The sequence below is a fragment of the Propithecus coquereli genome, unplaced genomic scaffold, assembly GCF_000956105.1.
Source record: "Propithecus coquereli isolate 6110/MARCELLA unplaced genomic scaffold, Pcoq_1.0 Scaffold38, whole genome shotgun sequence".
In the NCBI taxonomy this organism is placed as follows: domain Eukaryota; kingdom Metazoa; phylum Chordata; class Mammalia; order Primates; family Indriidae; genus Propithecus; species Propithecus coquereli.
Genome location: NW_012149507.1, coordinates 8936382 through 8953144, shown reverse-complemented (window position 1 = coordinate 8953144; position 16763 = coordinate 8936382).

Here is a 16763-nt window from a genome sequence, read left to right as displayed (position 1 = left end):
AATTTTGAGCATCTATTCCCAATTTGTGTGCATATAGAATTTTAAATTATATACATGTATTGCTGAAAATGGTATGTGGTCTAATGAGTAAGTTACAGGCTCTGAAGTCAGACCTTCTGTGTTTGAATCGTGCTCTAATACTTCCTGACTGAGTGACCTTGGACTGGTTGCTTTAACCTCTCTGTCTCATTTTTCCTACTTGTAAAATGAGGTATAATAATAGTACCAACCTCACAGGATGTGAAAATTAAATGAATTATTGTACACTGCTTAGTATAGTACTCAGATACATAATATAGGCTCAGTAAAATCTAGCTGTTATTCGTACTTCCGAGCTAATAGACTATAACACATTTAAAAAAACTTTTTAAAGGATGAGAAAAAATAGAATAAAAATCGAGTATCTTCTCTTCCCCCCACCTTAAATTGTGTCCACTTTGAAACCACTTCTCTACCCTGCAGCTACTGTGATCTTCTTGAAAAGTAAATGTCACTCTGGTGCTTAAACCCCTTCAGTGGCTTCCTGTTACTCTGTGAAATGACCCTTTGAACTGCCTCTACTATCTCTCCAGCCTTACTTCCAAACTTTTTCTGTCCTCTAGGCTCACTGGCCTTTTAGTGTCTCCTAGGGCATTTCATGCCGTTGCCTCTGCCTGGAATTCTTCACCAAACCTACCCCCTGTTCTTTGCCTGGGCATATACTAATCATCTTTCTAACTTGTTTCAATAGTTTCTTCTATTAGATACCCTTATAATACCATGTACCTCCCCAGCTTACGTTTTTTCCCATTTTAGTTGTTTAATTAATCCTGTCTCCCTGCTAGACTAAGTTTCGTGAGGTCTAAAACTATGTCTGATTTTATCTCCAGGAATTAAAATAGAGCCTGCCACAGAGTCAGTATTGTGTGTATAAGTGAATGAATTGGGCATCCCTTGATGGAGTCCTGTTTTTATGTAAGTGAAAACCTTTGGAAACTTTCAAAACTCTTAGGTTTTTAAATGAGATTTTATAATGGTCACTTTAACAATGGAAATGGTAGGCATACTCATAGATATCTGCCCCTATTAAGGGCTCTAAGACCCACATGGATTAATTTTGAAGTCCCAGAGATCTGCTGAGAAAATATATTTAACAAAGAAGCAGTTATTTTGAACCCTTCTAATACTGAGTTTCATATATTTTATGGCTTAGAACAGTATTTCCTGAACTTTTTCATTTCGGCATACTTAGAAAATGAATTACATATTGTGATGAAAACGTAAGGCTGCTTCTATCTAGAGGCAACAGAATTTGGGACTCCAGCCACCCCAGACCCAGTGCTGCCACCTTCAGGGCTGGGATTTAATGTCCCAGCACACCTAAAAAACTACTGGGAGGTCCCTGGTTGGGATGCTCGATTTAAAAATTGTGTGGTGAAGTGGTTTGAATGGTAAATTTTATGTTATATATATTTAGCACACACAAAAATTGTGTGATAGTATACAAATTCTAGGATTCTTAAAAGTAGAATTTTAGAACTCATGCAGATTTTAAAATCATCTAACTCAAGCCATTTTACAGTGAAATTCTGCTGATTTTACAATCTGCTTAACTCATCCGAGTAGCTAAGTGTTGTGAAGGGAAAATCACCTGGTTTCCAACCTCATACAGGGCATCCATTAATCCTTAGAATAGCTTTTGTTCAGTTCCTTCTATTCCCTTTGCTATCTTCCAAACCTTCACTATTTTTAATTCTCAGGCCTCTGTAAAGTATTTTCACTCTCAGCAGACAACCTAGCCTCCTGATTAGACAAGACAATTGAGCTTAATAAGTGTGATCTTACTAAACTTCCCTTTTTCTTTCTCTACCCTGTGACTTAGGCAGTACCATTTTGCAGTTAAAAATACTACCTAAACCCAGTTGCTTTTCACCACCTTCTTTGCATCCACCCTGGTCCAAGCTACCCCCAACCTCTTCTACAGGAATAGCCTCCTTTTTTTTTTTTTTATTTTTTAAATCAATTTCTTTCCATTTTCACTCTTTCCCCCTCTTACAGCATATTCTCCAATGACAGTCAGAATGGCCCTTTAAAATCTGTCAAAACATCACACTCTCCTGCTCAAAACATTCCAGTGTCTTCTCATCATCTTAGAATAAGACCCAAACTCTTTCCTATAGAGTCAGGACAAGTCAGTCACTACAATCTACTTATGTTACTTCCTAAATGTAATTTTGAATTAGCGCTTTCCTTTCCATCCTTGTTCCTTTTGCTCTAGTTTATGCCTTGATAATTTCTTACCTAAACAACCTCCCTGCCACCAGTTTTGTTCACCTTATTGCCTAAAAGTTTAAAATTCAATCCCTTTAAAACATCATAGAAATCCTTCTTAGCCTTGCACACGCTGTCACCCACTTTGCTCTTCCCCTCTATCAACAGGAAACTGCTTTTATTCCTTCCCTTTGCTGTTTCTTTGTCTTGGCTCATACAATGCTTTTCTCTTGGAATTATCTCCATCCCCACCTTTTACACTTCACCTTTCTACTTATTCTTTAAGACTCAGTTCAGGTAGCACCTCTTCCAGGAGACTAACCTAACATCTCTCTTTACCCTTCCTACCTACCCCCTTCCACAAATGGTCCTCATTCTCCCAAACCTCTCAATACATATCTTTATTACTGCGCTTAACACCTTTATACTATAATTATTTTAATGCTTTTATCTTCAACTGGGTTGTGGGCTCCTTGATGTCGGAGACTGTGCTTTCTTTATTCTCAGTTTTCCTAGTTCTTAGAGAGTCCTAGCACAGCACACTATCTCATAGAGTCACATATAAAATTTAAAAGTTTCTAGTAACCACATTTAAAGAAGTAAAAAAAACAGGTGAAATTAATATATTTTATTTAACCCAATTTATCCAACATTATTTTACCATATAATCAATATAAAAAGTAATAAGACTTTTAATATTCTTTTTCTTCATACTAAGTCTTTGAAATCTGTTATATATTTTACCTTTATAGCACATCTCAGTTTGGAGAAGTCACATCATTTCCAGTGCGCAAGGCCACATGTGGCTAGTGGCTACTGTTTTGGACAGCACAGGATCAGCATATGTAATCATCTGATGAACAAATGAAATTATGTGATTTACTTAAAGAACCAAGATGGAGCTGGGACTAGGAGATGGGTGTCTGATTCTTAGCCTGATGCTATTTCCACTATTTGTGCTGGGCATTTCCCACCTCTGTCCCACTCCTCACATCATCCCATCTCCCTACCCCTCAGCATTGAGTACGTGTATCTCCAGTCACAGAATTAAAAAGTAAGTGGTTAAATCTTTTATGATTATTTACATAATACTTTCCAGCATCTCTAACATGAACTAGTGCTTTCCTTTCCATACCAATACCGGTAAACGAGTGAGCTGTTATACCTGCAGTCAGAACTGTTTCAAGAATAGGACAGAATGCTGTTTGAGACACAAGAGGGAGGAGCAACTTTAAGACAAAAGAAAATTATGTCAACTGTCAAAATTTGTGCCAACTTAGGTGAACATTTGATTTAATTTTTAAAAATTGTTTACAGTAGTTAGTATGTGTTGCTTGTGAGTAGGAGTAAACATCAATTAGTGATCTTGCTCCAAGTGCCAAAATATTTTGTTTATGATTTGAGATGGTGGTGCCAAGATTGCAGTTAGGTTGAGCAGTTTTATAATTGTTTTAAAAGATGTATTTAACATTCACGGAGCGTGTCAGTATCACAGTTTTTATTTTGACAGTATATTAGGTGTTCATTTAAGTGCTTATAATGGACATAAAAGATTATGCATTGCTTTCCAATTAGAAAGATCAGCCTTATGTAGTATGGCCAACTTCCAACTTAGGTAAAGAAACTTTATTTATTTTGATGTTTACTATAGCTATATTGGACTTAATACCTTCTTCATTTCCTTTTATAAGCTATTAAAGTAGTGTTTTGTTTTTTTTTAAACATCATTCACTGAGCTACTTCATTTCACATCAGTAATGGGCAAAAAGTTCTACTAGTACATAATTTGCCCACTTTAGGAGATATCTCTTTATGCTTGATGAAGAATGTGATACAGTATATTCATGGTTTCCTAAGTTTAAATTATAATGTGTTGATAAAAAATGTTATTGGTCTGTTATTTGTAATATGATTTATTATCAATGGAAAAGTACAGCTATTTCTTCCATGTAATTTATTTATTATGCAGTGGCTGTTCAGGCAGTATTTCATATCTATGCATATAGGTTTATGAAGCCCTGGAATTTTGTTAAGTGGTTAGCCTATTGGCCTTGTCTCTAACACTGGTGGTTTCTTAAAAAATTTTTATTGAGGTAAAATATACAAATATAATTTACCATCTCCACCATTTTTAGTTGTATAGATCAGTGGTAACAAATGCACTTATATATTTTTTTCGTCCTTCCTCTTCCTCTTCCACCTCCCTTCCAAGCTTCTGGTAACCACCAATCTAGTCTCCATTTTCATGAAATCTACTTTTTTTTAGTTCTCCTGTATGAGTGGGAACATGAAATATTTTTATTTCTGTGCTTGGCTTATTTCACTTAACATAATAGCCTCCAGTTTCATCCATTTTGCTGCAAATTCCGTTCTTTTTTATGGCTGAATAATATTCTATTGGAACATTGGCACTTTTAAGAACCTCAGAACTTAACTGCTGAAGAGATGATAAAAGAACTTAAGAATGATCACTTAGACTGTAGAGTAGAAAAGTTTATTTTATTTGGGGAATATTGAAAAACTAATTTTTATCCAGTAAATAAAATACTATATTGTCCTGTGCATGTATGTGTAATGCAACCATGACACAAGCTGTAGGAATAATATTTATTTACAGTAATGTAAATGGAAAATATTATGAAGGGCTAACTGTAGGAACAAGTCACTGCCATTTAGAGTCTATTAATTAAAGCATTCCTTGGTAGGTTCACAAGAGCAAACATGTTTAATATTCATTGATTTGTCACTTAAAAAAATAATGAATCATATCTTAAATGGTAATTTTTTTATCCATGAATTAATGAATTTATTCGCTGCTGACAAATAGTTGTGATCTTTAATGTATTTAATGCATCATAAATTACAGATGTATCTTTAAACACACTGTATGACTTTTTTTTCAGTCTTTCCCTATTCTAATCATGCTTGAGAAAAATGAATTTGTTTAAAATACTGGTTTTTCCTTCTCCTAATCCATATGTTAGTCTAAGGTTAAGGAAGTTTTGATAGTTACTTTTCCAAAGATAAATTCAAAAATATTTTATGTTCAAAATTAAGTTCTCAGAGGAGACCCTGAGTTTTAGCCAATACTTTTTCAATTTTAGTTGTTATAATCAGAAGTAGTAAAAATTTAGAGTGAAATGATGTTTTCATTCTCTGCCACTCTTGGTGACAGTTTGTTTTTGTGGACTGTTTAGGATACTAAAGTTGAAATAGATAAGCTTCCTCTTCTCAAATCTAGTAGACCTAGTAGTAAAGTGACTATGTGCCCTAGCTTTCCAGTCACACTCCTGATTAATGCCTATTGTTCTAGCTTAATGATTAATAGGGCTCCCTTTTACTCTTAAAATTGTCCTGGTTTGGATGATAAATCATGTGGTCAGAAGCTTTAAGGAATTTGAAATGCAAGCTAATAAAAAAAGGAAGATTTAGATGTTCTTTTGTAATCAGGAGTATTTCCTTCTTATCCATATACAGATCTAGCTATATTCTTTTTAAAGATTATAACATAGATAATACAAGCCACAAAAGAATTACCCTTTCTGATTTATTAATAGTACCTCTGAAATTCCTATGAGTTAAGAAATGGTTTGTTTAATACTTACAGGAAATTCGAGAACAATTAACAATGATAAAATACAAAGTACCTTTCCTACACATCTTTTGAACCTAAAAATAACTGTCATAAAGGTAGAACATGTACAGTTTTCATTTTTTCACAGATGTTGATAAATCAGGTGGTTTAACTAGCATTGTATGTACAAACTAGTAGATAAATAGACCCAAGACTTCAACTCCAGTTTTCTGGTACTCTTTTCAGTACACCATGCAGTTTTCAAATAACAGAATCTATGTAAATCTTATTCTGTGCTTTTCTGCTTTTTAATGTAGAAAATGTTTTTGAGAAAATAACAAAGTGTCTGAATTTTGACTAAGAATTATTATTACATAAAGGCTAATTTGCAGTCCTAGTACATTTTTCTATTTACTTCAAGAAGCTTTACATTTTAAGAGGTAACTAAAAGAGCTTTTAAATTTGATAGCAATTTATTAGTCTCATACATAAGGAGAGGAAAACAAACTGTGTTCTCTCAGGCAGGGTTGGAGTGAAGCACCTATTGTAACCATCCCAGTTCCTTTTTTTTTTTTTTACTTTTTTTGCATTAATAATGTATTTCTTAGTATTTTTAGCACACATACTCTTTTACTTGCCTTACAATTGATGTGTACGTTTGAGAGATGACTATAAATTGACTTTTTTTTTTTTGAGACAGAGTCTCACTCTGTTGCCCTGGCTAGAGTGAGTGCTGTGGCATCAGCCTAGCTCACAGCAACGTCACACTCTTGGGCTCAAGCGATCCTTCTGCCTCAGCCTCTCGAGTAGCTGGGACTACAGGCATGCACCACCACGCCCGGCTAATTTTTTCTATATATATTTTTAGTTGTCCAGATAATTTCTTTCTATTTTTAGTAGAGATGGGGGTCTCGCTCTTCCTCAGGCTGGTCTCGAACTCCTGAGCTCAAACGATTCGCCCGCCTCGGCCTCCCAGAGAGCTAGGATTACAGGCGTGAGCCACCACGCCCGGCCTATAAATTGACTTTTAATGGAATTAGCAAAAATGTTTATACTGGCTTTCCCAGCCCTGAGTTCTAGATTCTTTCTTGTACTAAGTTTAAAATTAAATAGATTGAAGGGCCTTGAATTATGGTGTAATCTACGAAGGGACCAGAGCAGGAAGTGCACCAAAAATTATGATCATATTCTACAATCAATGATGGCATATAGCCATATTCTCAGCCTTATGCTGCTGTACGACCAGGGTTTAAACCTTGGCCCTATCTCTGATTATCTAAATGTTTTCTGGACAAGTCTTATTTCCCTAACAGAAAGATGAGAATATTAAGACTTACTGTGCCCAAAGGGGTTGTTGTAAGAATGAAATAATATATTTGAAATTTCTTAAAGAATTCGGAGACATTTGAAGCAGCTTGCCTATTGGGAGCAGAATGGCAGAAGGCTTTCCAGGTAGAACTCATGTACAAAGGTTCTGCTGTGGTAAGTCATTATGAGTTCTGGAAACTGCAAACATATAATAATGTGTTTGTATAGATTATTATTGGGAAAGATCAGCAGCCCCATCTAATTTGCTGAATGAATTCAAATGTTTAATTCTAATCCTATTGAAAAAATAATTTAAATTTCTCTGTACTTTGGTTGTTTATCAATGAAATGAAGATAATAATACATACCTTGGGGATTTTATAGAATTTGGGATTTTATAAGATTTAATGAGATGTACATATGTATCCAAACAATGTAAGAAATAGTTGTTAATAGTAGATAGACTTAACAGCTACAGCTGATCAGAGCGATCTCTCCAATTGCTAAAGTTGTATAATTGTAGTGAAATTGTTGAATTACTTTGCAAATTGTGAGAGATGTATAATTATAGAAGGAATTAAATTATAATTTAAGTGCTTTTATATATATTCTCTTTTTTTTTTAGCCTGCCTCTTACCATGAATTTACATATATTATCTTACTTGATTTACATAATTGAGTTTAGGTAAGTCGGGTAGTTTTATTACATGTTTGTTGTTATTATTTTTATTATATTCCACGGGATTTAAAAAATCATCTAGCCCAACAGCAAAATTGTATAGAAAGGAGAAACTAATTTATTCATTTATTTCAGAAATTAATGGTTGTTAGAAATAATTTATTTAACAGTGATTTATGATCTATTCAGCTTCAAGTCAAAGAAAGGAAGTGTTAGTATCAAGCTGATTGTGATCTAAGCTCATTTAGTGAAGACCTGAGTATATTTGATCCCTCCCTTTGAAAATAGTATCTGTTACTATTGGGCTTTGTTCAGCAGTGTGTATCCCCACTTTTTGTTATTTGCTGTTCTCTTCAGTTCAGTTTTCCTATTTCATCCTAATTCAATTCAATAGCTACTTTAACCACCTTCTAAGGAGAGAGAATTATTTTTTTGAAAACTCATATTTAATTATTTTATTTTAACAGAATTCAAGTTAAAAGAAAAGATGATATGCTTTTAGTCAGATTTCTTTTTATTTGCCCCATTTGTCCTTCACTTTTTCTAAACTAAGTTTATACATTATACAAACAAATATAGTATTTACTTGATGAAAGCACGTGACTATTAAGTTTTTCTGTTTTTAATCTGCATGACTAGAGCCTTCATATAATGTCTTCCAAGCTCCAAAATCCCATTATAGGTTATAATGAATTACTTCTTGTAACCAGACCCTCTTGGACACAGTCCAAGATAAACTTGTACTATTCAAAATTCTGTGTTTCACTATAATAAGAAGTGTTACTTGAGGATCCAATCTAGTCAATCTGTTTTTAGTGTAATTTTACCAATGTGAAAACTTAATCAAGTCTTAGGATTAATGCTGGACATAAAAGTATTTACAGAGTACATACTAATGTTCATTTTGCTGCTGTTTGGCCCTTTAAAAATTGGCAACCAAATTCAGGAAATAAATTGTAATTTATTAGAAAATACCTTTCTCACAGAAGATCAAGTTTCAGTGCATCTCAGGTTTTGTGGGAATGGATCAAATACATCAGACAAAAGTAGGCTAAAGTTCCTTACTCTCCTTTGAAACTGCTGTACTCATTTCTCAGAAAATCCATGTTAGTTATATTGTGTATTAGAATTATATTGGTAAAACAAAAGGCAGTTTAACCATATTTGTCCTATAATATGGTGTATTGGACACCACTTGGACCTTGCTTGCTCTAGCTATTTCAGTGGCAACCAGATTCATGCAGATGAAACCTGACAGCCCCTCACCTGACTTTTTGCCCTACGGACTTCTCTGAAACCAGTGGAAAAAAAAGTTTGAAAGTGTAAGAAATTAGCAATCCATGAGGCAACCCCTAACTGGTGGAAATCAAAGTGGTGGATAAATGCTCCTCTTTTGTGTCCTTTGGCAGGCTATTCTGCCTTCTGAGAAAGTTTCATGGCTCCTAAGAACATACTAGGTTTGAACCCTATTTGCTCGAAGTGGGAGATGAACTCAAGAATGCTCTTTTGTATTGGCTTTCCCTCCTTCCCTGTGTCCTTCCCCTAAACTCTACTCCTGTTCTGTGATGCCTTCCCAAATAAAGAACTTTCACATAAACTGGAGGACTCAGGCTTTACTTTCCATGGAGAACCTAGACTAAAAGATAAAGGGAAAACATGAAATTTCTATGTCACTATTTTTAAATTGTTACTGGAGAATTTAACTTCTGAAAGTTGGCATGCATGAATAGGACAGTCAGATTAATTATATCAGTCACTTAAAATGATGTTAATGCTGATCCAAGATTGATTGGACATGTGCATGTGAGGTTATTTTTCTGATAGTGTTAATGGGGTGCAATTCAAGGGACTCATGTGCTTGCTCATTCTCTCTTACAGGCAGGAGAATCTTTTCTTGCTGGTTTTCTAGGATCTACCAACCAGAGATCCTAATGTGATATGTCTGGAATGGAGTTTAGCAATCAACATTTTTTTTTTTTTGAGACAAGGTCTTGCTCTATCACCCAAGCTGGAGTGCAGTGGCATGATCATAGCTCATAGCTTATTGTAATGACCAACTCCTGGGCTCAAGCAATCCTCCTACCTCAGCCTTCCAAGTAGCTGGGACTACAGGCATGCAGCACCATGCCTGGTTAATTTTTTAATTTTTTGTAGAGACAGGATCTTATTATGTTGCCCAGGCTGGTCTTGAACTCCTGGCCTCAAGCAGTCCTCCCGCCTCAGCCTCCCAAAATGCTGGGATTATAGGCTTGAGCCACCGTGTCTGGCTGCAATCAGTATTTTTTAATAGGCATCCTCCAGGTAAGTAAGATGGCCCATGGACTATACTTTGAGAAACATTGCTAGGTTATTACAGTAGTAATACTACTGAGTATAATCTGTGACTATGGAAAGCTAACTGGCTCTACAGGGACTGAATTAGTATTGTGGCACCATTAATCAAAGGTTCTAATGAACTGAGCTAACAAACCACACACTGGTAAGTCAGATTAAAAAGATTTTAATTTTTATTTCAAAGTCACTGCTCTTCCTTTGTGGAAATTTGATTCGATATTAACTTTAGTATTAACTAAATACTAAATACTTGGTTCTAATTTTAGTATTAACATGTGGCTTATTAGGGTTGCAAGGAACTGCTTAGAGTTTAATTTATGCTAGATATTTGGGATTCCTGGTGGAAATATAGCAACATGTCATTCATCTGAAAGAAGTATGCACTCACATCTTAACAAGTAAAACTGTGGGAAAAGAGACTGGTATTGATGTGATGGAATGGCCTGAACAACTTTTCTTGCTGAATGGCCTGTAGTCAGGTAAGGTTAGTTCCATATTATAGATAAACAGTATACTTGTTCCTGAGCAACATATATTTGCTTTTAATTGTATCAAACAATTGCTTGGAAAATGACTAGAGCAGAATTCAACAAGTCTCTAAAATGCTATGTAGATGATGGTATTTATCATTTAGTACTTAATATTATTCCATTATTGGTAAAATATTAATATTTTCAGAAAAGTGAATGATTCTACTATCTCAGGCTGTATTTCATCTAGTTTCAGTTAGGAGACCCCTGCCCTCCAAATTTAGACCTGTATTGGTTAAATGTAAATTTTTTTATGGAAGACTTCATCACAGAGAAATTCTCTAATATTGCTTTATGTCCGTAACTACTGTTTTGCAAGTTACATAAAGTTATAATTGATCTTGTATTTCTTAATGTTTCAAGATTCATTCATAAATTCATTAGTTTTAAAATGTCTAGATTAGAAATGGGAAAAACTTCCTTCTAACATGAAAATATTTTAAACTTTAATTAGACAAGCTCTTAGAATGTTTGTCACCAGTATTCTGAGCTCCTTTCTATCCAATGACATACATTTCATAAATAGCTCCTGTGTGATCTTTGCTCATTGGCTCCATCCCCTAATCAATTAATCAGTCTGAGGCTAATTTAATATTATCTTTAGAAAATGTTAAATCCTATTCTATCTTCTTATACCCAATACATTTTGAACTCAATCTTCTCATCATTATTTACTGTCAAGACAATAAAATATAATTTAATATTAATCTATAATAAATTTAATTCAAATGAATTTAATTCAGAATGGAATCTTTTAGAGGAAAGAAAACATTCTAGAGTACTGAAGAAATCATTCAATTGGTAATAGAAAGAACACAATCCTAAGAGCATATAGAAATCCTTGGCCAACTAATTTGATGTCGTGTGAGATAACAAATATAAATAGCCTTTAAAAAACTCAAGATAGTTGCACAAGTAAGGTACAGTCATGCCCTGCATTAATGATGTTTCAGTTAGTGATGGACCACATATACTATAGTGGTCCCATAAGATTATAATATAGTATTTTTACTGTACCTTTTCTATGTCTAGATATGTTTAGATACACAAATACCATTGCATTACAAGTGCCTATAGTATACAGTACAGTAACATGCTGTACAGGTTTGTGGCTGAGGAGCAATATATCATATATACCATATATATATATACCATATAGTGTATGGTAGGCTCTATCATCTAGGCTTATGTAAATACACTCTATATGATTACACACAACAAAATCACCTAGTGATGTGTTTCTCAGAATGCATCCCCATCATTAAATGACACATGACTTTAGTATAATTTGAATTATCCATGTTATACCTTCTTCCATTAATATAGATGGTTGAAATTTGAATTTTATTTAAAAGTATTTAAACCTTTAATCATCTTGGTATCCTGCTCTTAAAATACTTTTAACAAAGGCTTCTTTGAAGTGAATCTTTAATTGGGTTGGATTATATGGGCTTCTAATTTTTAAAATTTAAGAAGGTTAAAATGTTTTCCAATATTAAATGTTAATGCCTTCCAAGGTTTCTGAATTAATTTTTATCTCTCTGACAAAAATAAAATGCGTATTTTAAGTTGAACTTTGACTTCTCTTACTGAAGCTATTTGTTGAAATGTCTTATATAGTCTGTTAAAGGGGTGAGAAGGGTACAGACCTTTGCTGAGCATCTACTATGTTCCAGGAACTGTGTTAAATGTTTTATGCATGGCATATCATTTACTACTTCCAACAACTCTTAAAGAATGGTATTAGTTTCCTTAACTTACAGATGGAGAAAAGAGAATTCAGTTAAATAATTCCCAATGGTAAACTATTTTGTAGCAGAGTCAATATTCATCCTTTGTCAATTTGGCTCAAAAGTTCACATGCTTTTCAATATACTCCTCTTTCTCTTGTAAGTTAAGAAACAAATGAAAGCGATTATTTTTCAGAGTCCACTGGGACTGAACCAAAATTACCAAATTTAGAAGGATTCCTCAGAAAGGATTTTACCTGTGAAAAGATTAGGAGAATTAATATTTAGTACTAAGAATCAGAATGGAAAATTTTGAGCTTTTGGTTTTGAAACTTTCTGTAGTCTCATTTCCTAGGAATTCCTCAAGTTAAAAACATTTAAAGCAGTTTTTGAGCCCTTGAGTACAAAGCTCTGTATTAGGAGCTCACTCCTTGAATAACAGATTCTAACACCTCTAAGGTGGGTTTTCAATAGTGCAATTCTGGTCTTCATAACCTTATTGGAATTTTCCTGTCAGTTCTATTCAAATTTTAGGAGTACTATACTAACTTCTTAGGCAAATCCTAAATTATAATCATATAAGAATAACTAAAATAATATAAAAACACATACATATATATAAGAAAATAAACGAGACTGTTTAAAGCAATATTAAATCACAAAATGACAGCAGGATCCAAAATCTGGGCAAATATGAAGGAATGTGAGTCCCTCATTAGTTTGAGACAAAATTGTATGATGGCATTAAGAGATTAGGGTTTGAAGTGGTTCATTACCAATGACAACCGCATAAATTCAGTCCCTGTGCCAAATGTTAGAGAGCAATAATGATATAGATTAAAGTATAAAAGCAAATAATTTCTTAGTTCACCAGAGATTCATTAACATAACTACGTAACACAACTTTACTTTTTTACAAACACTTTAGAAAACATAGGTTAGATTTCATGTAGAATTCAGAAAAGTAGTAGTAGTATTATACAGTAGTGATTTAGCTATATTTTTGAGCTTTTCATTCTTCAACTCAAAAATGAGGAGTTAGATTCATTAATTATCCTTTAAGAGTCCTTCCTGGTCAAAAATGTCATAATTCTGAGTACTTTTAGTAGGAAACACGTGAAGATATTCAGGAAGGAAAGAGGTTGCAGTAGTTAAGAAAGTTAGCATTGTTGACAAAAAAAGTTGTGTGATGTGTGGATAGGAATAAAGACAAAGGAATGCATCCTTGTTAAAGAGTAAAAAGATTTTACATGAGTAGTAGAACACTTGACTGAGCGCTGAAATGATGTTGGTCTGTATAAAATACATGCACACTTACAGGCTCTTAATTTGGTTGGTAAATTTATATATCCTTAATTTTAATCAAAATATCACAATGTATCAATATTTTAACAAATCCATTTATGGAAAATACATAAGAGTCACATTTAATAGGACTTACATATATTTGAAAATGAAAATCCCATTAAATGAAAACTGTAGAATCCGCTTCCAAAATGTAGAGTTAAGCTTGAAATTTTACCCATAGATTTATATGAAATGTACATCAAGTTCCTAAATGGCTTTATTCAGAACCGTAAACATAAAAAATGCTTAATAAATAAATTAGAATCCTAAATTAAGTTTATCTTTGAACAGTAAGCCCTGTATTTTAAATATAGTATAGTTCATACTTTTTAAATGACTATATACTATATATTCACCATACTAACAATATGCTCTATTGATACATATCTATAGCTTACCTGAAAACTATTGAAAAGAGAAAAATTCAACCAATTCAAAGTTTTGGTCCATATTAGCAAAAATTTGTCAAAATGCAATCTGTGCTGAATAAAATTAATTTTGGTTTGCTGAATCAGCACATTCCTTTTGCAGATACATTACATAACTTTTCAGAAGTTTAGCTGAATTACCAGAAGTTTTATGCACAACTGCCTAGAAGCAGGACTAAGAAGCATCCAAAAGTTTTCCCTGCAAAAAATGAAATCTAATCTGAAGATTTAGTTATACTTTTAAAATTTATTCTTTATTAACATCCTGAAGAAACTAACATTATAGCCTTTGAGTTAGAAAATAATATTATAGCCTTTGAATTTTAACATAACAAAGTGAGGACACTAAGGGACAATGAAAAAGATGCATGCATCAGTCTTGCTCAGCTCAAGACAAAGTCCTGTTAAGATGACCTACAAATAGCTCTTGACAGAAAAGTTCATTATATATCTATTAAAACAATTTTTAAATCCCCACATGAATTTATACGTCAGCTGCTGTGTTAAATTAAATGCCCCCAGAAGATGTGTGCATTCATTTCAATCTAATATTAATAACTAAGGAGGCAGTTTGGTATGGCAAAATAAATCTAAAGGGTTTGGTAACTTTCACTTTTAAATGACACAAATTACTAAACTAAATTAATTGAATTATTGAAAGACAGAGGTAAAAGAAAGGTTTTAAAAATATAATATAAATGAAGATCCAAGTATTCTTTAACCTAAAAAGCTTTTCAGACCTAATAGGCATGACAAAACCTGTCTTCATTCCTTTCTATTCAGCTCAGCAAGTGCTTTTGAGCTCCAATAGTTAATCAGTTACCAGATTCCACAATCTTTGTTTTTCACACTCCTCAATTCTTGCTGTGAATTGTTCCTCTACTGTACTTAGGATCACCCAGCAGGCCAATACTTTTTTCTTTGGCCTTAAAAAGGCAATTATGTATCCACAATTAGATTTACCCTATACAGTTGTTACCATATAGCAACAGCCTGTAAAAACATAATAGTATATTATCAAAGAAGTAGATGGCTTAAGATGAATCACTAATATATGAAATCTATTTAGCAAATTATTCAACCCAGCTTTTTAAATGGCTGTAGCCATGCCCAAATTACAAATAAGTCTAGCTAAAGTATATTGTATAAGCAAATACCCTTTATCTAAATGAATCAATGAACATATATGTAAGTGTTATAAAATAATATCTAACCAGATTTACAGAAAAGGTATAATGCAGGTATTACCATGTTAAAAATAGTATCTTCTTAAAAATCATTTCTTAATTTAACTTTCCAAAAATGCATAGAAAATTGAGAAATATAAAAAATATATTAACTTACCCTTCAATTTATTTAGAAAACCTCTGCTCTTGATCAAAAGCAGAACATGTTTCACTGCTCAGTTTCCCTGAAGCTATGAGTTTAACATTAAATTAGTGGACGCCACCTCTCTGGACCACACTAGAGTTTGCTAGACACTACTGCTATGTGGAAGAGTTCTGCTGCATCTAAGCAATATACTGTGTGCAATGGATAACCTAATATGCCTTTCATTTAACTGGCTGGGCAGGTTTCTACCGTCTGTGGAGCATGGAATCAAACCAGAATATGTTGGCATAACAGGCCAGTCAAACCGGTTCTTCTGTAGATCCAAAACCTGTCTGACCAGTCTGTATCAAAGGGTAGCCCAACATGCTGCAGCGGCTCAGTTCTGCTAAGCTTGTACTGGGTGAGTTATCCCCACCTCCCATCGACTCCCAACAAACTACTCAGAATGTTGTAGCCTCCAGCAAAAAAATTCAAGAGTTCTAGTGGGAGGGGTAGATCTGTGTCATGCATAGCAAGAGTTCATTGTTATAAGCCTCTCATGGTAGATACATTTAAGCAAGTGGTCTGTTATCTCAGAGGTAGGTTAATCCTTCTTAAAATGTATTCTAGGGCTCTCTGCTGACTAAAGCCTCTAGAAAAAGATTATCTACAATGAAGAAGAATCCCATAATGTCTCACCTTTTCCACTAGTTTACTTGGATTTGCTTGGTCTAGTTTAGCCTTGAGGGGAGATTAATATTCCCTGCAAGGGTAGTATCTCTGAGAGCTAGAAGGAAGCATTTCTAGAGGGAGAGAAACAAGGTGTAAGTTGACCAAACATTTGCCTGGGTGTGTTATCTTCCTTGTTCTCAAATGGTCCTCATACCATTCTAGTCTAAAATTAGAAAAACTACTTCCACATACTAGGGACAACTTAGAGAGGTTTTACGTTGAACATTCAACAGTTCAAAACAAACTTGTTATCTACTATGTTTCAGGAACTGTGCCAGGTACAGGGTTCACATTGGTGAACAAAACAAATTTAGTACCAGATGGGAGCAATGTCAAAGTTCCTGATTAAGCATGTTTTGTAAGCTTTTGGAAAGAAGAAATGAGCAACACAAAGTTACATTTTGACAGAAATTGGTTTGTATTAAGGGAGATGATGTGAGATTTGTTCTTACTCTCTCATAATACTTGCACGTTTAGAAACCGTCTTTCCTATCTACTGATGCAGTGATTCTGAAACTTTCCTGCTTAAGTGAAGTGTTG